Here is a 13,188-nt window from a genome sequence, read left to right as displayed (position 1 = left end):
AAAGGCAGTTTTATGGAGGAACTATTTATACATCACATATCTCATAAGGGGTTAATATCCAGACTATATAAAGAACCCTTTCAACTCACCAACAGCAAAATCCAGTCTAAAAATATGCAAAGGACTCAGAAAAATTAAAATGGACAAAGGACTTGATAGGCATTTCTCCAAAAAGATATACTTACGGCCAAAAGGTATATGAAAAGATGCTCAACATCACTAACTATTAGGGCCATTCTGTTATTTTGGGGTGTACTCGCTGACGAATGGTAGGACTCTTTGGTGAGGCGTACATACATCTCCCATTGGAAGCAGACCAGCCTGCCCGGGGGAAAGTCTATTTGAAAATGTAGAGGTCAAGCTCACCTTAATATAAGGTTTGAGACTTCTGAGCTTGTTTCTAAGGGCCAGATGGTTACCTTTCTCCATATATGCAGCTGTGACTTCACTGACCATGACCATTGGACCCCACCGAGCCTGGTCCAGCTGGTGCCATCAGGGCAAAGGCTAATTGGGTAGAACAGATGTGTTGAAGGTTGTCTGTTCCCAAGTGTTTCCTGGATTGACTGTTAGGATTTATGCCCTCTTCCTAAATTTCCTTCTGTTTGCAACAAAAGACCTAATAACCCAGGAAGCAGAATTAAGAATGGATGCAACAAGGGAGTGTAGATTCCGAAGAGGAACCCGGGGAAGTTAAATATCCAGGAGAGGACAGACTCCAGAAAACAGCAGCCCAGACAGAGAACTGGTGAGCCTCCCCGCTGGAGGTCAGTGGCTCACCCCCCCCCCCCCCCCGAGGATTTGGCTTTTCACACCTAGCAGCTGCATAGGGCAAGCGCCAGGCATCTTTGGCAGAGGGAAACATTTCCTAATCCTCCTTGTTTGGTTTCCACTTTGGGTCTTTAGAGATTGACATGAAAGAATGGTTTGTGACTTTTTTTTTTTTTTTTTTTTTACAGAGACAGAGAGAGTCAGAGAGAGGGATAGATAGGGACAGACAGACAGGAATGGAGAGAGATGAGATGCATCAATCATTAGTTTTTCGTTGCGACACCTTAGTTGTTCATTGATTGCTTTCTCATATGTGCCTTGACCGTGGGGCTACAGCAGACTGAGTAACCCTTGCTCAAGCCAGGGACCTTAGGTCCAAGCTGGTGAGCTTTGCTCAAACCAAATGAGTCCACGCTCAAACTGGTGACCTTGGGGTCTCGAACTTGGGTCCTCCACATCCCAGTCCGATGCTCTATCCACTGCACCACCGCCTGGTCAGGCTGGTTTGTGACTTTTGATATTACATTGTTTGCCACAGACCTTTTGGTCTGATCCCCCCCCCCCTACTGCCTCGAGGTACAGACAGACAGAAATGGAGCTGTCCCAGGTAGAAAGAAGCAGGTTCACCTGTGAGCGGTCCCCGCAGGTGACCTGTGCTAACCTCATGCCGGCACACCTCAAGGCTTGTGCATGTAAGATTTTTCCTTGACCTCAAATGGAGCTGTAGACCTGTGGGCAGCACGGGGAGGTTCTGTAGCAGGTGGGAGTCCTCAGACTGACCGGGCTGTGTGACCTGTGGCTCTACCAGCTTCGTCAGACGTGACTTTGCACGTGGCCTTTCATTGCTCCGAGCCTCAGTTCATCTGCCAAAATGGGGATTATGATGTCCACATCATTCGGCTGTCATGTGGCTAAATGAGACACACGGGAGTGATGTGACTAGTAATAGCTTAGACAGACGTGAAGGGTGGTGCTTACAGGCAAGGCGGTTATTGTCATTATGGGATCAGATGTCTCTCTCCCAGGTCTTTGCGGTGACGCTGGGCTCTCCCTCATTCCTTTCACATCCGTCCTATGGCTTCTTTTCTAGAAGCTTTGGGTCTCTCTTGTGTTCCCGAAACGTATCTTCTATCCTTCCCTTCTTCACCCCCACCCTTCACCAAAATGGAAGGAAGCCGGCATTCAAATACATATGCTTAAAGAAGCGAGCAGGGCAGGGAGCCAGGCTGGCACCTGGCCACAGAGGGCTCCATCCAGAGGCGGCCCTGGCTGTCACTGAAGCCAAGCTCTTCACTCTAGGAGTGTCGTTACCATTGCCGTTTGTTCTGTTTCCGCGGACGCTCTCAGCGATTTGGCTAGGACCGGCCGCTGCTCGGTCAGCTTTGCACTGATTCATGGAGAGTATGGAGAAGACGTGTGTTCTTTGTGAGGCCCGAGCAGGTCTTTGGTCAGATCCGTGTCATCCAAGATCTCTCTTAAGTCCCTGGTACATGGGGAGGGCGGGGGGGTGCCGGTGGCAGAGAGGAATGGGAGGTGGTGCTTCTCTAACTTGTGCTGGGGGTGGGAGAAGGCTTATGAAAACACAGTGCTGGGCCCTTTCCCCAGGGAGGCTGTTCAGCAGTGCTGGTGGGCCTGAGAGTCTACATTTATTCATTCATTTTTAGAGAGATAGGAGAGGAGAAGGAGGGAGGAGCAGGAAGCATCAACTCCCATATGTGCCTTGACCAGGAAGCCCAGGGTTTTGAACCGGCGACCTCAGCGTTCCGGGTTGACGCCTTATCCACTGCGGCACCGCAGGTCAGGCGAGAGTCTGCATTGCTAACAGGCGCGGGGGACCACACGTGAAGGAGAGGCAGGGCTTAAGGGCCACGGTTGGCAAACCATAGCCCACCAGCCAGACCCAGCCTGCCACCTGTCTTTGTACGGACAGTTTTTCAGTGGAGCAGTTACTGTCCTCATTTGCATGTTGTCGCTGTCTGCTGTCATGTGCGGCAGCGGCAGAATTGAGTCGTCGTGACAGAGACCATATGGCCCTCCAAGCTGAAAATGTTTACTAGTTGGCCCTTCACAAAGTGCCAACTCTGCTATAATGACTCCTCCGTGGCCTGAGCCCAGGGGTTCTAATTATGAGCATAGACTCCCCTTTCTTCACTGGCTAGGTTCTCTAGGGCGGGCCCTAACTGCCAAGACACCAGCTGTGCTAAGCATTAAATCCTGTTTCCTGGAAGGAGAAAAACATGAAACTAGTTAGTAGTCACTGCTGACTCCTAGATCCGTGATGGCGAACCTTTTTATAAAAACTGCCCACTTTTGCAGTGCTGGTCAACCTGGTCCCACCCACCCACTAGTGGGTGGTCCAGCTTTCATGGTGGGCCAATCACAGTGCCCTGTGGTTGCTCTGCTACCCCCCCCCCCACACACACCATGAAAACTGGAACGCCCACTAGTGGGCGGGAGGGACCAGGTTGACCAGCACTGCAAAAGTGGGCGGTTTTTATAAAAAGGTTCGCCATCATGGTCCTAGATCTTGCAGATCACAGATTACCTTTCAGACCCTGCAGCACCCTAGATGGTGCTGTACCCATCTTACGGAGGTACAGACTAAGGCCCGGGGGGGGGGGAGTGACTTCACCTGAGCTCACACAGCAAGTTAGTGACAAACCTAGGTCTTCTGCCCTTTCTACCTACCACAGTGCTCTTTGTATATGAGCCCAAATCAGATGGAATTTGGTGTATCCGTCATGTAGTACTGCATAACAAATACTCCTAAACTTAGCTTAAAACAGCAGTAAACATTTATTTTTCACAATTTCTGTGGGTCAGAACTTTAAGGGCAGCCTGGCTGGCAGGTCTAGCTCAGGTGTTTTCCCAGCGATCAGTCAGATGTCCTCTGGGGCTGCAGTCCTTTAAGGCTCGGCTGGGACCGGAGGATCCACTTCCAAGGTGTTCAGCCACCTGGCTGGCAAGTCCGTGCTGGCTGTCAGTGGGAGGCCTCGGTTCCTCTCCATGTGGGCCTCCCCAACAAGACTGCCCGCCTGTCCTCACAGCACAACCGCTGACTTCCCCAGAGCACGAGACCCGAGACCGACCCAGCTAGGGGGAAGCTGTCTCTTTCTTTGGACCTACCCTGCCAGCCAATCACACGCGTCATTTCTGCCACTGTGTTCATCAGAGCCAAGTCCCCCGGGTGCAAGAGGAGCCTGTAATTCAAGTGCTGTGTCAGAGAATCATAGACATATTTTAAAGCAGCCCGGCGTGCACATTTCCATTCCCTTGCCTGCTGGGAACATTGGGGTCCTGCGGTATCGTCTCAGTGCCGGTCTGGTTGATCACGGAATGTCAGACTGACATCCTAAGCAAGAGCAAAGTTAAGTCACAAATTATAGCATCGCTCAGGCCTCAAGCTCTGTTCGGCTCTGGAGCGCCCAAGCGGCTCCTAAGGTGGTACTTGAGGAGTCGGGGCGGCCCAGAGGGAGACACCTCGCTCATGGCCTGCATGAAAGGGGTGAGAAGGCCAAGTGGTCTGATGGCCCCAGCTGTTTCAGCTATGCTCCTCCCAGGTGCTGGCCCCCCTCCTGTTTGAGGACGGCTCTTCTAACTCCGTCCTCCCCATTCCCCAGGTTGGGAAGTAGCTCAAAGAGGCAAAGCTCCTTATTGGAGACAGCAGCAGAGCCCAAAGTGCCTTGACCTCCCTGGTCGGTACTTCCCACAGTCTCTCCTGTCGAGTATTAAACACTGCAGTAAAACCTTTGCAGGGCACAGGGAGGCCATGAACTTGTGGATTCAATTTGCCCTTCCACGTCTTGGTATCAATGAATCCTTATCTCAGCCAGCCGGCAACATTTCCTGTCAGATCTGTCGCCAGGCAACGTCAAGTTCTAACGGGTGAGTACTAGACCGGGTTTACGGGGTTTACGCGTCTGCGTCCTGCCACCTCTGTGGAATGTGCTGTCAGTGTAGGAACTCATCCAGACAGATGGTGAACTCTGATCTCTGATTGAGCAGGACTGCAGCATCTTCATCTTTCATAAGCAGTGTTTGGCCGCCCTCTAGTGGATAAACGGAGAAGGTCTCCATGCTTGCTTAACAGAAAGGGTGTGGAGATGACAAGCTTGAAGATTTGTCCCCTTGACTCTGGAAAGAAAATGCATGGCAGGTGTAGGGAGTGGTCAGTTTGAGGATGCTGTAGTCCCCTGATGGTGTGGGCAAGGACACACACTTTTGTCCCGTCGTCTTCTCTGGCTCGACGTGTTAATAATCTGGTTTATTTGAAACAATGCAGGAAACTAAAATGTGAGAGGGTGGGTGTGGACAGGGCATGTGTGAGTTTCGACAGGATTGGCTACATTTTTTTCTGTAAAGGGCTAGACAGTAAACATTTTAGTCTCTGCAGCTGAAGGCCATCGTAGCATGAAAGCAGCCATAGATAGGGCGTAAGTGAACGGGCGTGGTTGTGTTTGTGGGCTGTAGGTGACAGGCAGTGGGCTGCGCACGGCCGCGGGCCATAGCTGTCGAGCCGCGGGTGAAGAAGAGTGAACTGAATGGTGTCCATCTCTCACACTTAGACAGTCAATTCCTCAGGGTCAGGACTCTGTGCCTTACTCGCCTTTGAACTCCGAGCAGCCGGCACTGTGTCTGATGTGCAGAGCATGTTAGCTGACCCGTGCTGGGTCTTAGGGCAACCTCTGTGATAGAGCAACTTTCTTTCAGGATTTCTTGAAACTCATCGAGTGAACAGCAGCACTCTCTGAACTGGATATTCAAACCATTGGAGCAAATAGGATTCGCTGCCATCCCATTTTCTTTCTGTTTGTTTCTATTTAAAATGAACCAAGGTGTTTTGTGAGAGACCAAGAGATGGAAAAGACTGCGTAATGATCAGCCCCGTGCCGCCCTGAGGACGGCGCTCCCTGGTAGCCCAGCATCAGCAGGCGGCTGCTGGCCGTCTTGTGTTGCCGGGCTAGGGATGACTTTGCATCGAGGCCTCTGCTGATTTTAGCTTCAGAACCCACTTCTGCCCAGAGACTTGCACATGGGAGGGGGCTGGCTGGGGGTTTTCTAAGTGTTGCCGCCTCCGCAACACAGCAAGAAAACAGGATCCCCCTGCTTTCTCCAAAGCCCACCAGAGCCCACCTACTCAGCGTTGCTCCTAGCTGTTCTGCAGGGCATGTCTGGGGTCTGCCCGACCACGCTGTTTCTGCCATTACCAATCACAGTAGAAACTCATTGAGAGAGAGAGCACATTGTCCCATCACGTCGATTTTAGAACATACATATTATCCCTGTCCTGAAGAAACCGAAACACAGAAAAGTGAAAATGGGGCATGCTGTGATATTGTATGGCACAGTAGTGAAAAGCTTGAACTGAGTTGTGTAACCTCACTGTGTCTCAGTTTCCTGGTCAAATGGTCATGATAAAAAGTCTTTGCAGTGCCTGACCAGGTGGTGGCACAGTGGGAAGAGCATTGGACTGGGACAAGGATGACCCAGGTTCGAAACCCTGAGGTTGCCTGCTTGAGCGTGGGCTCATCTGACTTGAATGCGGGCTCATGAGCTTGACCGCGGGGTCACTGGCTTTAGCATGCGATCATAGATGTGACCCCATGGTTACTGGCTTGAGCCCAAAGGTTGCTCACTTGAAGCCCAAGGTTGCTGGCTTGAGCAAGGGGTCACCCACTCTGCTGGAGCTTCAGGACAAGGCACATATGAAAAAGCAGTCAATGATCTAAGGGGCCACAATGAAGAATTGATGCTTCTCATCTCTCCCCCTATCTGTCTCTGTCTCTGTCTCTCTCTCTCTCTCTCTCTATTATAAAAAAAAAAAGTCATTTCAGATTTCAGGCCCTGGCTGGTGGTTCAGTGGATAGAGCATCAACTGGGCATATGGACATCCCGGTTCAATTCCTAGTCAGGGCACTCAGGAAAAACAAAAGCCAACATCTGCTTCTCCCCCTCAAACCCCTTCTCTTCCTGTTCCCTTCCACACAGCCAGTGGCTCAATTGGTTCAAGCGTGGCCCTGGGCACTGAGGATAGCTCCAATGGTCTCTGCATGTCCGCCTCAGGTGCTAAAAATAGCTCAGTACTCAAGCATGGGCCCCAGACAGGGTTGTTAGGTGGATCCCCATTGGAGCACATGCAGGAGTCTGCCTCACTGTCTCCCTTCCTTTCACTTAAAGAAAAAAAAAAGTCATTTCAAAGGCAGCTCTGGGGTTAAATGAGGTAAGGCATGGAAAGCACTCCTTCTTCTACAATAGACATTATACCACTACCGTTACCTGGGGCTTGAGCACGTAGTAGGTGCTCGATAAATATTGGTGAAATACATTAAAGTTCTTTGCCCAGTCTCACAGCTGGTAAGATTTCAAAGCTGGAATCTTTCTCCCAAGCCGGGTGGCCTGTGCATTATATCATTTAACTATTTAGCCCCGGGAGACTCATGTGACCAAATGGGATATCTGTCTCAGAGTCCTAGCATTCCGTTCATCACACAAACTTTGCCCGGCTAACTCCCAGTCACCAGTTTAAATCTCGAACTTCCTCTGACCATCCAGACCTGGTTGGATCCTTATACTTGCTGTTTGTGCATCAGCCTATGGAAGGACTTAACACAGTTTATAGTCAAATAGGCGTCGATGAGCCTTCTCCAGGGGCAGAGAGCATGCCTTTCCACCCCATGATTGCACTACCAGTGAGAGCTCAGTGAGGTTCTTGAAAGAATGAGTGTTGCCCCCCCCCCCCCGTGTGCTGTACTAAACACACGTCAGGAGAAAAGCAGGCGGGCGTGGTCCTGTTGTTTGGTTCTCTCGTTGCAGGACACAGAAGAGTAAGTCTCCAACAGCTGATTTCCACTGCCATTTCATTGCAAGGGATTAATACAGTAAATGATTTCAAGCCCCGGGAGGTATTTCAGAGGTGTGCTGAGCTCACATCTGAAACAACACAGCTGCTGGGCACAGCCAGCTGGGAACAGCTGGTCCAGTGCTCCTGGGCAGCCTAGTTCATCATCAAGTCACCTGTCTGTTTTCAAGACTGAAATAACAGAGGCAGTGATGGTGCTCGTGCCTCTCAAAGTGAAAGTCGGAAATAAGTCAGCCAACCTGTGTGCTGTAGCCGTGTAATTTCCTGCCCACCAGCAGTGCCGGGAGAAACCCCTGGCTCGTCCTAAATGCTCGGTAGATGTTTGAATAAATGAGAGCCTTTCGCACGGCCATCAGGTCACCCGTCTGAGTGGCGGAATAGCTGTCACGCAGCTCACAGGCTGCACAGACTTGACTTGACAGGGGAGTCTTCACAGACTTATTGTGTCTTTCGGTATGATGGGTTTTTTTTAATCTAAGACATCTGTTTTCTTAGTCTGCAGGGTAGCAGAGTAAAGAAGATGTTCGTGGGCGTGTGGGCACAAAGGGCAGTGGAGGGCTGTTGGAATCAGTCCTCGGAGATCCTCCAGAGGTGACCAATGATGATTTTCAACTTTCTCCATAGAAAAACACAGATGTCTGGTACCATTCAGAGGAGGGGCAAGCAGTCTCATTCCATAGCGGAAGGCTGTCATTGAAATATTCCGCTTGGCCTGACCTGTGGTGGCGCAGTGGATAAAGCGTCGACCTGGAATGCTGAGGTCACCGGTTCAAAACCCTGGGCTTGCCTGGTCAAGGCACATATGGGAGATGATGCTTCCTGCTCCTCCCCCATATTCTCTCTCTCTCTCTCTCCCCTCTCTCTCTAATAAAAATGAATAAATAAAATCTAAAAAAGAAAAAAGAAATACTCCACTTGTGGTAGCCCTGGGTCATTGAAAGGGTTAGCTGTGTTAGGAATACTGTTCCTAACGGAAAAGGGCAACACAGAAAATGTATTCCCCTGAGCTTGTGGCTGTGTTGTTCTGGAAGGACGCTGGAGAGAAGCCTTGCAGTTCACTCAAGAATAGAAATCTTTAGCTTTCATAGAGGGCATTCATCGACTCTTCATAACAGACCTCATGCAAGTGTAAAACGTCCAAACGAACGGGAAAGTGGCACAAAATAAGGGCGGTCCCTGTTACTTGTTCTGGGCAGCGGTTCTGGAGAGTCTTTTTTTTTTCTTAAGAGAGAGAGAGAGAGGCAGGGAAAGAGAGACAAGAACATCCAGCTAGCTGCTCCTGGATGTGCCTGCCCTGACTGGGGAATCCAACCAGCAACCTCCCCACTCCGGGATGACACTCCAACCAAGCTATCCAGCCAGGGCTTGGAGAGTCTAGTTAATCCAATAATCCAAGAAAAGAAACAAATGGTGTGAGTACTGCAAAGCATCGCAAGTGCCATTCATGACAGCAGGCACCTGAGCCAGACTGTGAGAAATCATCTGAGATCAGGAGGGTGGCCAGAGACCTGGAGAACGAAAAAGGCCTCGAGCCAACAGCAGGCCTCACCCTGTCCGTCCCCACTCCAGAGGCCTCCCTCCCCAGAGCCAGCTGCTTAAGACAGCGCAGGCTTTACTCATAGTCACAGTTGCAAGTAGTGTGTGCGCTGCTATCTTCTGCTTCTGTTTTATCCGTCTTAGCTTAGGCAGCCATAACAAGATACCCTAGACCAGTGGTCCCCAACCCCCGGGCCGCGGACCAGTACCGGTCCGTGGGCCATTTGGTACTGGTCCGTAGAGAAAGAATAAATAACTTACATTATTTCCGTTTTATTTATATTTAAGTCTGAATGGTGTTTTATTTTTTAAAAATGACCAGATTCCGCTGTTATATCCGTCTAAGACTCACTCTTGACGCTTGTCTTGGTCACGTGATACATTTATCCGTCCCACCCTAAAGGCTGGTCGGTGAAAATATTTTCTGACGTTAAACCGGCCCATGGCCCAAAAAAGGTTGGGGACCACTGCCCTAGACTGTGGGTGGCTTAAATAACAGGAATTTATTTCTCACAGTTCTGGGGACTGAAAGTCCAAGATCAGAGTGCCAGCGGGGTTGGCGTCTGGTGAGGCCTTTCTCCTTGGATTGCATGTAGCTGCCTTCTTGCTGTGGGCTCGTGTGACCTTTCCTTAGTGCGTGTTTTGTGTTTGTGAGAAGAAAGAAAGGGGGAGAGAGAGAGAGAGAGAGAGAGAGAGAGAGAAACTCCAGCCTCTCTTCCTGAAACTCAGGGAACACTTCTGTTGTGCTCTTAATATCTGCCATCCTGTTTTTAATTTCATAAGTGAATTTTTGTTTTTGTTTTGTTTTTTTACAGAGACAGAGAGAGAGTCAGAGAGAGGGATAGATGGGGACAGACAGACAGGAACGGGGAGAGATGAGAAGCATCAATCATCAGTTATTCGTTGCGACACCTTAGTTGTTCATTGATTGCTTTCTCATATGTGCCTTGACCATGGGCCTTCAGCAGACCGAGTGACCCCTTGCTCGAGCCAGCGACCTTGGGTCCAAGCTGGTGAGCTTTTGCTCAAACTAGATGAGCCCGCACTCAAGTTGGCGATGTCGGGGTCTCGAACCTGGGTCCTCTGCATCCCAGTCCAACACTTTATCCACTGTGCCACCACCTGGTCAGGCGAGTTTTGTGGGGGGTTTTTGAAGGACTATTTGTGTCTTCTCTGAAGCCTCCTTTTTGGGTTTCACTACTGTAATATCTTTTCTCCTTGCTGATACTGATTTTTTTTTTCTCTTTAATGTTACTTTCTTCCAGCTTGTGTTTTGGTCTCAGCTTTCTGCCCTGTCGATACAGGCTTTGCTTTCATCATAAATCTAATCACCTTGGTTGTCTGACTATGTTTTAAGAGTATAACGCTGTTCAGATGCTCTGAGCACATAGATAGAGCTTATCAGCTTTGAACTTCATTGTACATTGACCAGCCTGGGCTGTGCGCTGGGGAATCCCCAAGGTCAGTATCTGTAGATTTTTTCTCTTGTGCTAGTACAGGTCTGGGTGCTGGTATTCTGAGAACCCAGCACAGGGGAAAGGTTTGGTATTGGAAGGGTGGGAGTCTTCACCTTGGATAGTCCTTTCACATTGAATAGTCATTTAAGCCTCTCGTTTTCGGTGCAGTACTCATACCTTTAACTGTGTCCCTCAATCCACAGACACTCTATTTTGTTTGTACCTTCTTTAGTGTGGTTCTCCATCAGTGGTGACTTTGCCTCCCAGGAAACACTTGGCAATCTCTGGAGACATTAAGAGGAAGAGGGGGAGGCCCTGGCCGGTTGGCTCAGTGGTAGAGCGTCGGCCTGACGTGTGGAAGTCCTGGGTTCGATTCCCGGCCAGGGCACACAGGAGAAGCGCCCATCTGCTTCTCCACCCTTCCCCCTCTCCTTCCTCTCTGTCTCTCTCTTCCCCTCCCGCAGCCAAGGCTCCATTGGAGCAAAGATGGCCTGGGCGCTGGGGATGGCTCCATGGCCTCTGCCTCAGGCGCTAGAGTGGCTCTGGTTGCAACAGAGCGACGCCCCGGAGGGGCAGAGCATCGCCCCCTGGTGGGCGTGCCAGGTGGATCCCGGTCGGGCGCATGCGGGAGTCTGTCTGACTGCCTCCCCATTTCCAGCTTCAGAAAAAAAAAAAAAAAGAGGAAGAGGGGGAGGCTTGCGGCTGGCATCTAGTTGGGTAGACGCCAGGGATGCTGCTAGGCACCGTACAATGCCCAGGACAACTGTCCACAATAAAGAATTATTGGTCCAAATGTCAACAGGGCTGAGGTTGAGGAATTTTGACCTGGGGAGTCCACTTTCAGACTAATGACGGGGGTGGGGGGCGAGGGGAGCGGGGACACTCGCCAGCAGCTGGGAGTTGAGCGAAAGTAAGGACATACTTTCAAACAGCTTCTCACGAGTTCTCCTTATTTTAGTGATCCCCACCGCCCTTCACTCCCAGCCCCAGAAGTACCTGGGTCTTCTCAGACTTTGAAGTGAGCTTGGTTTGATTCCTTACGCTCCCCGTCAACCACCTCAGTTAGAGTTCAGCTTCCTCGGGGAGGCTAAGTCAGTCATTCCTCATCCATTGGTGTTCTAAGCTTCCAAAAATGTGTCACTTTTGTCTTCTTTCCTATTCATCCCGTTCTCATGACAAAATTAAGAGTCCTGTGTTCAATTTGACATCTTTACCCAGAAGCGTAAAAGACATGCGGCCGCTGCGGTCGTTGGCAGGAGCACAGGCGTCAGCACAGACGAGTGGGCTAGAATCAGTATTCCAGAACTGACCCACTATAGGAAAAGTCACCAACAAGTGATAACAGAATGATTGACCATCTGCTAGAAAAGTAAAATTAGCTTTTTCTCACTCCATTTGTAGAACTCAATTCACATTGGACTAAAGATCTAACCATGTATACAAAACTATAAGAAAGTATAGGAGCATATTTTCCTAATCTCATGTTGAGGAAGACCTTCCTAAGCAGATTGGAATAGAATAAGGGTCGGGAAACTTTTTGGCTGAGATAGCCATGAACGCCACATATTTTAAAATGTAATTCCGTGAGAGTCATACAACGACCCGTGTACTTTACGCATTATCCAATAAAAATTTGGTGTTGTCCCGGAGGACAGCTGTGATTGGCTGCAGCCATCCGCAAGCATGAACATGAGCGGTAGGAAATGAATGGATTGTAATACATGAGAATGTTTTATATTTTTAACGTTATTATTATTTTTTTAATTTAAGATTTGTCTGCGAGCCAGATGCGGCCATCAAAAGAGCCACATCTGGCTCGCGAGCCATAGGTTCCCGACCCCTGGAATAGAAGAAGGCTTAAAGAGCAACCAAGACTAGGAAGTTAAAAAATACAAAGTTGGATGGAGAAAGCATTGCCATATGTGTAGTCAGTTACCATCCCTCTTAGATTTCTACGAATCACTCAGAAAGTGATTTTGCTTTTACGACTTATCAGTAAATAAGGAGAGACCTAGAAGTGGCTAATAAGCATTTGGTTTTTGTTGTTGTTGTTTTTTTGTTGTTTTTTTTGTATTTTTCTGAAGCTGGAAACGGGGAGAGCCAGTCAGACAGACTCCTGCATGCGCCCGACCGGGATCCACCCGGCACGCCCACCAGGGGTGACGCTCTGCCCACCAGGGGGCGATGCTCTGCCCCTCCAGGGCATTGCTCTGCCGCGACCAGAGCCACTCTAGCACCAGGGGCAGAGGCCAAGGAGCCATCCCCAGCACCCCGGCCATCTTTGCTCCAATGGAGCCTTGGCTGCGGGAGGGGAAGAGAGAGACAGAGAGGAAGGGGGGGGGCCGTGGAGAAGCAAATGGGCGCTTCTCCTATGTGCCCTGGCTGGGAATCGAACCAGAGTCCCCCGCAAACCGGGACGACGCTCTACCACTGAGCCAACCTGCCAGGGCCGCTAATAAGCATTTGAAAAGATGCTCTCCCATCCTTCCCACTGATCAGGGAGATGCAGACTAAAACAGAAAGAATGGACGCTGTGTCAGTGATTCTTAACCTGTGGCCCCAGGA

General features: G+C 50.0%; 1 protein-coding gene, 1 long non-coding RNA gene and 1 other non-coding gene across 3 annotated transcripts in view; all 3 read left to right on the top strand.

Moving 5' to 3' along the window:
• The window catches only part of LOC136314345 (uncharacterized), a 251,799-nt gene that overhangs the window by 111,384 nt on the left and 127,227 nt on the right, over positions 1-13,188 (top strand). The gene's annotated exons all lie outside the window — the stretch shown is intronic.
• CMTM8 (CKLF like MARVEL transmembrane domain containing 8) overlaps positions 1-13,188 on the top strand; it is a 93,149-nt gene that overhangs the window by 66,124 nt on the left and 13,837 nt on the right. The gene's annotated exons all lie outside the window — the stretch shown is intronic.
• TRNAV-GAC (transfer RNA valine (anticodon GAC)) lies at positions 10,936-11,011 on the top strand. The gene has a single exon. It is a non-coding gene; the product is annotated as a tRNA-Val (tRNA).

The sequence above is a fragment of the Saccopteryx bilineata genome, chromosome 10, assembly GCF_036850765.1.
Source record: "Saccopteryx bilineata isolate mSacBil1 chromosome 10, mSacBil1_pri_phased_curated, whole genome shotgun sequence".
In the NCBI taxonomy this organism is placed as follows: domain Eukaryota; kingdom Metazoa; phylum Chordata; class Mammalia; order Chiroptera; family Emballonuridae; genus Saccopteryx; species Saccopteryx bilineata.
Note: the sequence above shows the minus strand (reverse complement) of the source record. Positions and strands in the feature narration are given on the sequence as shown.